Consider the following 12,288-nt stretch of genomic DNA (forward strand, 5'->3'; position numbering starts at 1 on the left):
AAACTTCACTTCCCACCTCTCCACACAGCATTTCCCTGCATCTTCAGGAACTGCTAGTCCACAGAGTAAACAAATTCTCTCATTGTCTCAGCTCTCACTGGGAGCTCACTTCCAAGTTTTGCCTTCACTGAAACCTGGCTCTCTGTTGGGGCTACCCTCCTCGGTGGGCATTTCCAGTGGTGGCTGTTCTTACAACCAGCTATATAGGAGACATTTTATGGGCCCATAAATGGGAGCGCTTGCCTCCCTGCCAGGTATTCAAAGGTCACCTCTTCCCATCCTGATTCTCAGAGATGTGTAGCCTGACTGCTCAGCGCTGTCTTTGAGGCTCTGCCAGCCTGCCAGAGGGTTTTTTTTTTTATTTGTCTTGGCGGCTGAGAGGCATGAAGTTCTTAGTGGGTATATTTAATTCGTAAAGTTTATAGTAAATTTAAATGGTAAGTCTAATAGTAAATGTTCACGTTTGTTCTCCACATCACCTTATCTAATAGGTATTAGATATTTACAATTCCTAATGGTCCTGATTTATTCCCGAAGATCTGAAGCTTCCCTTTGGTGTCATTTTCTTTCAGTCTGAGTAACTTTCTTTAGCATTCCTTGTAGTGCACTTCTGGTGGGTATGAAATCTCCCAGTTTATCTTTTTTTAAAAAATATGTTTTTGTTGATTTTAGAGAGAGAGGAAGGGAACAGGAGAGAGAGATTGAGAAACATCTACATGAGAGAGAAACATCAATCAATTGCCTCCTGTCCCCACCCCAGCTGGAGACTGAAATCGCAATCGGGGCATGTGCCCTGACTGGGAATCCGACCAGTGACGGTTTCTGTGAATCAAAAATCAGAATGAAGGAGGGAGGGAGGGAGGAAGGGGGGGTTATTGGAAGCCATGTCACAAACAATTTAACTGTAATATGACTTGATGTGGTTTTCTTTGTATTTATCCTGATTGGGATTTGCTAAGCTTCTTGAATATATACATTATATATTTCATCAAGTGTGGAAAGTTTTGTTGCTATCATTTCCTCATATATTTTTTCTGCCCTATTCTCTTTTTTTGGGATTCTAGTTTCCGTATATCATCCCTTTTGATGTTGTCTCTTAGTTTCTTTCTTTTTCTTTTTCAGATTAGACAATATCTAGATTAATTGACTCCTTCTGCTCTCAACTTTGTTCTTCTACTAGGTCCATTCAATGAATTTTTTTATTTCAGATATTGTATATTTTCAGCTCTAAAATTCCCATTAAAATATGCAAAAATGTTATAACCATTATTGGGTATCTCTTCCAAATTTTTTGTATAATAGTAGCCTCAAAAAATGAAAGTGGTCAGACCTTCACAACCTTTGAAAAGATTGTTACTTAGAAGATATTCAACAAGTATTTGCTAATTTGAATTTAACTGTAAAAAAAAACAGGGAAAGCAACATCAAGCCATAGAAAGTCTAGGAAGGGACCAAGAAAGACCAGGTATCTTTCCTGACTTGTTCTGGGAAGTCAGGCACACTGGCTAGTCTGATTAGTAGAGTCCTAAGGAAGGAGAAGTATGTGTCTTCACTCAGAGGCCAGGAAGGGTTTAAACTTGTACGGCAGACAGATTGTAAGGTGACTTCCATGATCTCTGTCACACCTTCGCATACTCCCCTCCCCTTCAGTATAGACAGGACACGTGACTTGCTTGTCATCGCAGGATGGGATGCCACTCCGTGATTATACTGTGTAACTTAGTCTCGCCAGCATACCCACTCTCCCGGCTCTCTTGCTGGCTTGATGAAGTAAGTAGCCACATCGAGGAAACCTACACAGCAAGGAACTGTAAGTGACCTCCAGCCTCCAGCCAGTGAGGAGCCGGGGCCTTCCGTCTTCCAACCACAAAGGACTGAATTCTGCCAACACCCCCAAAGGAGCTGAGAAGTCGATTTCCCCCCAAGTGAACCTCCAGATGAGAACACAGCCCAGATAACACCTGATCGCAGCTGTGCAGAGGGGACCCAGCTAAGCCATTCCCGGATGCCGACCCCACAGAAATGGTGAAATAATAAACGTGTGTTGCTTTAAGCCGCGAAGTTTGTGGTAGTCCTTTATTCAGCAATAGAAAATGAATACAATCTGCATGGTTACAGAATTTCGCTGCCTTTTATTTTGTTGACAGTGATTTTTCTGACTGATTTTCATACTTAATATGCTACTTGAGTTTTAGGAAATGAAATATTTTGATAGCAGCAATTTTATAGTGTAATCGCAGGAACAATAGGACTCTGGGGAACCCACAAGAAAAGCATATTTTTACCATCTGGCTCCTGCAATTTCACTCTTGGGAATTTGTCTATGGAAATAAAAAGCCCTATTTAGTAAGTGAGGATAAATGTGTGTGTGTGTGTGTGTGTGTGTGCATGTGTTTAATTACATTGTTGTAGTGACAAAAGAACTGGAAACTTTTTTTAAAAAAAAATATGTTCTTATTGATTTTAGAGAGGAAGGGAGAAGGAGGGAGATAGAAACATCAAAGATGAGAGAGAATCATTGATTGGCTGCCTCCTGCATGCCCCCACTGGGGATAGAGCCCACAGCCCAGGCATGTACCCTGACTGGGAATTGAACTCTGACTTCCTGGTTCTTAGGTCGATGTTCAACCACTGAGCCACACCAGCCGGGCTGGAAACAAAATTTTTAATAACTATTGCTCAATTGCTCTTCAAAAAGGGTGTTAAAACAAGTATTTCTACCAGCAATGTGTGAGTACTCTTTTCCCGGTGTCTCTGCAGTGATTGACTTCTGTCCAACCATAGTAGTTTGCTAGGGCTGCGTAGCAAAGTACCACAGACCATCTGGCTTAACAATCAAAATTTATTTTCTCACAGTTCTGGAGGTTACAAATCTGAGATCGAGATGGAGACAGGGTTGCTTTCTTCTAAGGCCTCTTTCCTTGCCTTGTAGATGGCCACTTTCTCCCTCTGTCTTCCCACGATTGTCCTTCTGTGTGTTTGTGTCCAAATTGCCTCCTCATATAAGGACACCAGTTATATTGGAGTAGGGGCCATCCCAATGGCCTCATTTCAACTGATTATCTTTTAAAAAAAGATCCTGTCTCCATATATAGTTACATTCTAAGGTCCTGAGGGTTAAGACCTCCAACATATACATTTTGTGGGGGAAACAGCGAGGTCCATAATACCATCCTTGTGGCTCAGCTTAAATACCACTTCCTCAGGGAAGCCTTTTCTCTCCTGACCCAGAGAGAGGTTTGCATTCCTCTATATACATCTCCTCACTTGTTTTTCATGACAGCTCATAGCCGTAATATTATCCCATCTGTGTAAAACAAACAGTGACGATCACCTTTTATGTATATGTTTGTATATTTGAGTGTCATGATATGCAAATGGAGGAAGGTACAGAAAGATACAATCTAGATTAGTAACATTGGTACCTAGGGCTTGGAGGAGAGGGTATAGTGAGGAGAATGGGAAAGATGTAGAAAGCAAGCAAATAAAAATCAACAAAATATAAAGAAAGAATATGGTGTTTGTGCATGCATAAATAATATTATGCAATTTATTCTTTTTAAAAAGTGCTTTTCATTGCCTGTGTATTGTAGTGTAGCAAAGAATTGCAAACTCTCAGTGACAGAGGAATAGCATTTGCTTACGTTCTACATCTGCGGCTTGGCTGCATTGGCAGAGAAGGCTTTGCTCAATGTGGTTCTCACCTTCTTCCTGGGATGAGCAGGTAGGCTGGGGCAGGCTCTTCGTATAGAATGGCAGAAGCTCAAGGGGTCAAGAGGAGACATGAGTGGCATCTTCAGGCCTATGCTCCCAACCCCCAAAGGCCATGACAGTTCTGGGAGGACCAAAAAAAGTATTTGCTATCTGGAAAGGAGGGAAAAGGATGCGTCTCAAAAGCTGAGGACCACCTTATCCTCTTCCCCACTTGCCTATCTAGATATATAAAAGGCTAATATGAAAAGTGTCCCCTTGGGAATTCAATCAGGAGACTGGTAGTTCCATTGCTCTCTATGACATGTGCTGACCACCAGGGGGTGGTGCAGAACGAAGAAAGGCCCCAGCTGGCCGGCAGCAAGGGAAGGGAGGCCTCGGCCTGCAGCCAAAAGGCCTTCATCGGCCCTGATCGCTGGCCAGGCCTGGGGACCTTACCTGTGCACAAATTTTGTGCACTTGGCTCTAGTATTTAATAAAAACCTTTTATCTATACCCCTTAGGGGGTTCTCATTCTCCTAGGTTGCCCATTCTCACTTCTTGAGTGCATACTTTTGCTTTACTAAATTTACTGTGCTTTACTAAATCTTTCTGATTGTTCTCGAATCCTTTCTTGTGCAGCAACAAGAACCTGGACCCCCGTATCAGGTTTAGGCCTCCCATGGCCTCCCTGGGTGCTGCCGAGCATCAGACTAAAAGCTAGAAAAGTAAATTTCACAGAGTAAATGTGATTAATTAAATATGTATGCTTTTGTTTTGTTGCTCAGTTATCACTGGCTCATCAAGAGAACACCCAGACATGTGAGTAGTAATTAAATTCAATTGTCCTTGATACTTAGCTGACTTTTGACCATATTACAAACATAATTTTATACATTTAAATTTTTGGTTGTTATGAAAGGTGATTTGTCAAGGTCAGAAGATAGAGCATATTTTATTTTAAAGTTTATCATTGCTACTTATAACTTTCAAGTATTTTCTCTACTGGTATGTGAGTCTCCATTTGTACTCTTGCCCCCAGGCCATGCAAATATTAGGGGAGTTTCCATAAAGTTGTATATGAGGAATATATTTTTATTTATTGGTTGATATAAGATCTTCATGGGAAATAAACATTTTCTTCATGGTTAGGATGGTTTTCATTTTAAAAAATAAACAGTGCTTTGATTTGCTGAAAGTCTTTTTCTAGCAGTTTTAAATGGAAGTTTGTGGTGATTTCTTTTTCTTCTGAACTATATCCATGTTCTTAAAAAGCATTTGAAAAAATGGCAGTTTCCCTTCTGTCTTCCGAAAAGCTCAGATGTAACATCATGAGGTGCGCAGAGCAGGTGGGCATCGAGCACGAAGAGCATCCTGCAGGGCCGGACCCAGTGCGGGAGGCAGAGACCCAGTGGAAAGAGGAGGCTGTCATGTTTAGTCATGTTTAGGGACAGAGTGGTGGGTGTTAGAGCCAACGTGGGCCAGGGGGACATTCACGTGGAGGGGTGCCCCAGAGTGGAGTGTCGGAGCCCAAGCATGGTGACAAGGGCACCCATGTGTAGGGCAGCCTGGCATGAGGTTTCAGAGCCTGTGCAGAATAAAGAGCGTGTCTACACAGGGGAGACATGCCAGCAATAAAGAGAGATGGATTACAAACAGGGGGATTGAGGGAAAAGTAAAAAACATGAAGAAAAATGGAAGTCAGGGTTTTTACTGTTTAAAGGAAAAGGACAAAACTAGCACGAACGCTCCGGTGTTAGATTGGAATGGGCTGTACCTGTGTGAACGTGTGGATTTCAATAAATATAGTAAATTAAATTAATAAAATCAATAAGTACAGAATTGTGTGTGATGAGTGTATGTGTGATGGCCTTGAAGAAGAAGAAAAAAAAGCAATGAACACACCAGGTTGCTAAAAAGCCATTTTATGCTAAAAAGAATCATCAGGGTTTTCCAGAGATGACTGACTCCAGGACTCAGTCAAACCTTTTAGGACATCCTGTTGAGCCAGAGAATTAAGAGTGTTCTGGAAATGATGGGATCATGTCAAAAGGACACAGAAGCCAGCCTCAAGGAGATTGCATTGATCAATTTGAGTACCAAAACGATCACGATATTCCCTATGAATACTGAGTACTCGGTACCAGAGGCTGAAGTAGACTGCTGAGTGTAGAGTATATTTTTACATTTTAGAGTAGGAAATGCTGTGAGTTTCTGCCTGCTAAGACAGAGCATCACAAGGGGCTGCATCGTTAATTAATTGATTGGTTCATTCATTCTGGCTATGCCATTTACTAGCTGTAAGACAAGGACAAGTCACTTAATCTCTCTGCACTTCAATTTCCTCCTATATAAAATTAGAATAATTACAGTGCCTACCCCCTAGGTACTCATGGGTGAACTTTAGATGAGTCAGTATGTATATGTACAGGGCTTAGAACACTGCCTAGTACAAAATCAGTGCTACATGAGACAGTGTTAACTATTGCTGCTGTTCTCATTGTTATCAACTTGACCACCAACAGTACAACTTGCGTTCTTCAATGTTAATAATGGTGACACCATGGTGCATTTCCCCACCAGGAGTAGAGAGAAACTTTCCCTGCTGTGGAAATTTCCTATATTACCCCAAGTCCATGTCCCTCTGGACCCTCCTTAGTGGTAGTAGTACCCACCCTGGCTTGACCCCCGCTTTCCATCCTGGCCCTGGAGCCCCACTGGCTGAGCTGGATGCCCTTGGTCCATGTACCTTGACCGTATCTTCTATTTCTGGAAAATAGTTCACTGTTTTCCTTCATGCGATTCTGCCTTTAGGATGTTGGCCTGTTCTTTACCTCCTTTTAGAACTAATCAAATTGTCTGGGACTATTGACCAAACTCCTCTTCCTGTGTTTCCCACAGGGCTTGTCTGCTCACTTCGATCCATTTTGAAGTTGGCCCAGTATCTTTAATAAATTTGAAACTGAAATACTTTTGCATTTTTGATGTTCTATATTTTCCATAACCATTCAATGCTTCGGCCCCGACTGTCTATGATTATGAGCACATTGAACACTGACAGAGGAGAGAGGTTCATGTAATTTTCTTAGGATCATGTGCAAAATTCCAAGCTTTAATTATCAATCAGTAGTTAGACTTCAGTTCTTGTTTGTTTGCATCTATTTATGGAACCCATTTAGGCAACTCTTTTATGATCTGTGAGTCATTTATTTATGCACTTTTTTGCTGTGTCACTGTGAAGAACAGATGGCAGTTAATAGTTTTTGACTTGAATGAAGGACTTGAATTTCCTTTGCATTTATAGATCGCCATTTTTAAAGTTGCTTGCTCATGAACATATGAGAACATACAGCAAAAATCTATGTGTTCTTTATCTCCTCTAGCATTTATGCCTATATGTATACACCAGTGGATGGAACATGAACTTCAGAGTCAGTCTCAGCTGCACTTGACAATTGGCTTGCTAAGAAAGTAGCTCATAATAGCTATATGAGTTTGAGCAAACCTCTTCATCAAAGAATGGGGCTATTGACTACTGACTCCCCCAGAAGAGCACCAGAAAACCCCCCACGTCAACTGATCGAACAAGTCTGTATGTATTGGATTCACAGTAGGAAGCATGAACACCACCTTGACAGAGACTTGGTAATATCTCAGAAGGGAGAAGTCAGGGGAGGATATTCTAGGACTTAGGGCTGGCTGGATAATTTTCAAAGTGAAGAACTAGTTGAGATTGGGCAGAAATTGTGACATTCTAGCTTTGGATTGGTGGGCCCAGTGAGGTGAGCATAGAGTTAACTTTAGAATTAAACTATTTAAGTTGGTTTACAGTTTTATTTTCCAGGAGCAAGTAGTTAGGTCATTTCTGCTTTTTTGTTTTCAGTACTAGCTAACACAGGGGCAGGATGGTACGTCCACTTCCAGAATGTTTAACATAGGTTTAGGAAATGTGTTCGTTTCAGGTCTCAGTGATCAAATTATGTCATGGCGTTGTTGTGAGCAGTAAATAGATTACTGTACATAAATGAGACTGGTACTAAGTGCTCATTAAAAATGTTAGTTTCTCTTCTCTCCCAACCCAGCTGCTCCCCAACCCTTCCATCTCTGTTTGTTTATATGGGGGAGAGGGGAGGGTCTCATTTTCTTATTAATAATATCTAAACCAGTGGTATACCATAGTAGCAGTACTCAAAAAAGTTTGTTGAATGAGTAAATGCAAATCAAAAAATTAAATTTAAAACAATAAAATCAAAGTTCTTTGCAGAACTTTAATACCAGTTGAAGCCATGGAACGTGATTTCTTTCAAGCATAGTTAACTTATTTATTGTTCTTTTATTCATTCATGGACATTAAGTGTAAAGGGTTGAAGTGTCTGCTGACAACTGATTATGAGAACCTCACCAAGAAATGTCTGAATTTCTGTAGAGTTTGCGGCTCCAGGCTGATCTTTTTCAGTTCCAAGGCAGGTGCTAATTCTTAGGGCTACTACAGGCATCTCACTTTTGCATGTGGTACTGACTAATAATGGCTACCACTGACTGGCAGCCACTCTGTTCTGAGAACAAGTTCAGCACTTTCTCTACTTCCATCTCTTTTAATCCCCCAGACAATACGGAGACCTGTTATCCTCTGATTACAGAGAAACTGAGGCTTGGAGAGATTAAACAACTTACCCAAGGTTCGACACCATGGATATTGCACAGGCAGCATGGAGATCCAGGCTTTGGTCTTGGCCCTGAAACCTGTGTCCTGAAGGCATTATAGAATAGTGATTAGAACTGTGGACTTTGGGCCCTCCTGCCTGGGCTCAACCCCAGCTGTGTAAACGTGGACAATTAGTTGAAGGCCTCTCTGTGCCTCAGTGCTCTCATCTGAAAATGGGGTTCTTAACCCAGTTAATAAACGGGACAAAGATCTGTACAGATGGCAAATAATACAAGAAGATGCTCCACATCGTATGTCTTTAGGGAATTGCAAATCAAAACGTCAATGACATACCACTGCACACCCATTAGAACCGCAAAAATCCCAAGCACTGACAGCACCCAGCGCTGGGGTGGATGTGGAGCAACAGGAACTCTCCCTCACTGCAGGCGGGAATGCAAAACGGTGCCGCCACTTTGAGAGACAGGCAGTTTCTTACAAACCTGCACGTACTCTTACTCTTAGATGTTTACGCAAATGACTTGAAAACTTATATTCACACAAAATCTTGCACGTGGGTGTTTATAGAAGCTTTATTTATAATTGCCCAACTTGGAAGCAGCCAGGATGTCCATTAATAGGCGAATGGATAAACAAACTGGCATGTCCATACAATGGAATGTTATTCAGCAATATAAAAGGAATGCTCTATCCAGCCCTGAAGGACATAAAACCTTAAATACATCTGCTCAGTGAAATAAACCATAATGGTTTCAAGCATGTGACATTGCGAAAAAGACAAATTGAAGAAAGGAAAGTAGCCGTGCCCAGGGGTTCAGGGCTAGCGAGGGAAGGATGAATAGCGGAGTACAGGGAAATTACATGGTAGTGAAACGATTCTGTATGATACTGTAATGGCGAATACATGTCATTACTTGTTTGTTAAAACCCACAGAACTGTACAGCACAAAGAGTTAACCCTAATGGAAACTAGGGACTTTAGTTAGTAATAATGTATTAATATTGTCTCATCAATTGTAACAGAAGTACTAAGTCAATGCAGGATAATAAGAAACAGTATGTCGATGATTGGCATTGGAGGGGGAGGTGGAGAGATAGAGGGGTGTATAGGAAGTTTCTGTATCTTCCACACAATTTTTCTGTGAACCTCAAACTGCTCTAAAAAATAAAGTATACTAATTAAAAAATAAAGTCTTAAAAAAAAAAGAGGGTCGTGTGAGGAGTTGATGAGAATATAAATAAAATACTTAGAACAAATGTCTGGTACATAGCAAGTACTGAATACATGTTTTATTATTATTGATTATTGATTATTATTATTATTATTATTATTATTATTATTATTAAACTCTATTGCTCCTTAGAGGTAATCCAGACATTTGTTCAGAAGCAACCTGTACTTAGGGTGAGGAATTTAGTGTGACTTTAGGCAAATAACATAAACTTTCTGTACCTTTATTTCCTCCACGATAAAATGGGGTAATGATTGTACCTACTTCTTAGGCTGTTGTGAAGATTTCACCAACTGATGCGTGTAGAAGATTAAGAGCAGTACCTGGTGTGGAAGTGTTCATCAAATATAGCTGCTTTTACTACTGTTTCTATACTATCTAACACCCCTTAGTACTCCATGGTATTCTGGTCAAACGCACCACCTAATTTCTTTTTCTCTTTCTCCCATTTCAGCCCAAGATGCCTTGAGTGTCTCTGGCCTTAGTACAGGGCACAGGTGCAATGAGATGCTCTGTATCTGCTGAACGAACAAATGGACAGAGCTACAGATCTTAAACCTGGGCCCTGTAAGAAGGTGGTTAGCATTCAATTTGTGAGAGCACTTTAAGTATAGGTCCTACATGCAGTATGAATGAAAAGTAGTACACTTGATTTACTGGGGGTCTCCCCCTTACTATCTATTGTGTTTTAGGCTCTTCTTGGGTTAGCTGAAGATTTGAGCGCCTTTCCTCTAATATCTACCTCCCACCTCTCCTCAGGTTTACCTGGACTATACTGCAGTGAATTTCCGCTGTTTCATCATCCCAGTGGTCATAGGTTCATAGCCCTATGATTGACTTTGAATTTCAAAGGCATCCTTTCTGGTATACTAGTATTATCCTCCCTTCATCAAAAAGCTTATCTATAGCTTAACTTCACAGTCTGATCTGAATTCTAGATTTCAAATAACTTTAATCTTTTGTAAGGGCAGAATTTCAAATATTCCACCAAAGTTCATTTCTTTTTTTAGAAATGTATACACACACACACACACACACACACACACGTGTGTGTGTGCAAGGGTGAGTGTGTGCATGTACAAAAGATATGCATTATTTTGTGTTTCCTTATGAATTCTACAGATATTTAATTAAAATATAAAGACAATGAATTGTCTCAAAACAGAATCCCTTTTTATGAGTGCGTAGGAGATTGAAGTGTTTAGGTATAACTCTTCTAGAGAAAAGTAGAACCACTAAAGATGGTTTTAACAAGTGAATCTATTGCCTTATGTTTTTAGATGAGATAATTATAACTAATATGAATGCATGAGGATTGGGATTGAACTATTCCAAATTTTAAAAATCTAGGGAAAGCATATATACCAGATATGATATCATTAGTGATTATTCTAATAATAGGCTGATAAGCCATATAAAAGTATTTTACAAATAAACTCTAAATCATAGTTATTCACTGGTCCTCTTGATTTATGGATCCTTGGAGCTCTCAAACGTGAATCTTAATCTTTCGAGGTGGCCTGGAGGATGCATTTGGTTGATCAATGTTGATGGCGTGGAAAATCCTCATAGGAGAGAACACTCTCTTTGGATAGTTTATCAATATGTCAGTGGATGTTTGACCCTGGTATTGAGTCGATCAACTATGCTTGTTGATTATTCCAGCTTTACAGCGAGTGGATAGGCTTAAAAGACAATGTTACTTAAGTGCTTTTTGTTCCTTAGAAATGAGGCGCTTCACAAAAATGAAATGGGTATTTTTTTTAACAATTTTAAATTCTTTTCAGAATATTGGAAGTTTACTCTCTCCTGAGTCCCTTGTACACAATGGACTCTGAGTCATTGTGAAAAGGGGAGGAGGAATGTGCAGAGCCAGGCATGATGTCACTCTCCAAGATGAGAAAATTGGGATCCCAAGTAATCAAGTAACTTTGCAATAGCCTAAATGAAACTTGTCTTTCTGCCTGATTTACCTCCTCTCATTCCACTTACTATGAAGGTATAAATATCTTGTAACTTCCCTAATTTTTTATTGCCAGCAGGTTACTGCCAACTGGTCTCACTGCCTGTAGGCGCAGGCCATTTCAGTATTTTCCCTATGTTGCAGCTGAAATGATCTTTCTAAAAAGCAAATCAAATCCTATGACTTCTTTTTCCAAAACCCTTCCGTGGCTTTCTGTTGCTCCTTGACAGAGTAAACCTTTCCCAGGGCCAGCAAGGCCTGACATAAACCACTAAACCTCTCCACACACACCTCTACCCTCATCTTGGCTGGTTCTTTCCCCAGTCGGGAACGAGCCACCTCTCATGTGATCAATAGCCACATGTGGTTAATGGCCTGATGTTCTAGGAGGGAGACAACTTATTTGCAAATGGTTTGATCTGACTAGAGACCATTTTGGGTCTTGCTTTCAAGGCAGGACCAGTGCAGCATTCAGTCTAGAGTTACCTATTCCCCACTACTGAGACGAGACTTTGCTGAGCACTCTATCCAATGCCCTGTGAATTATGAGCTTTCCCAGTCTGGGGTGCAGGAACAGGCACTATTCCTGGCCCTGCTCCTGATGAAGATTCCAAGAGGAGGTTCCTCCTCTTTCCCGACCTCTGTCTCCTTTGCTTTTCACTATTGAGCTATCTCTAAATCCAGTGGATCCCGCAGAGGGTCCCAGTGTAAGTTGATTCTCAAAAGGTGTTTGTGGT

Source organism: Myotis nattereri (genome assembly GCF_964212035.1).
Source record: "Myotis nattereri genome assembly, chromosome: 18".
Classification (NCBI taxonomy): Eukaryota; Metazoa; Chordata; class Mammalia; order Chiroptera; family Vespertilionidae; genus Myotis; species Myotis nattereri.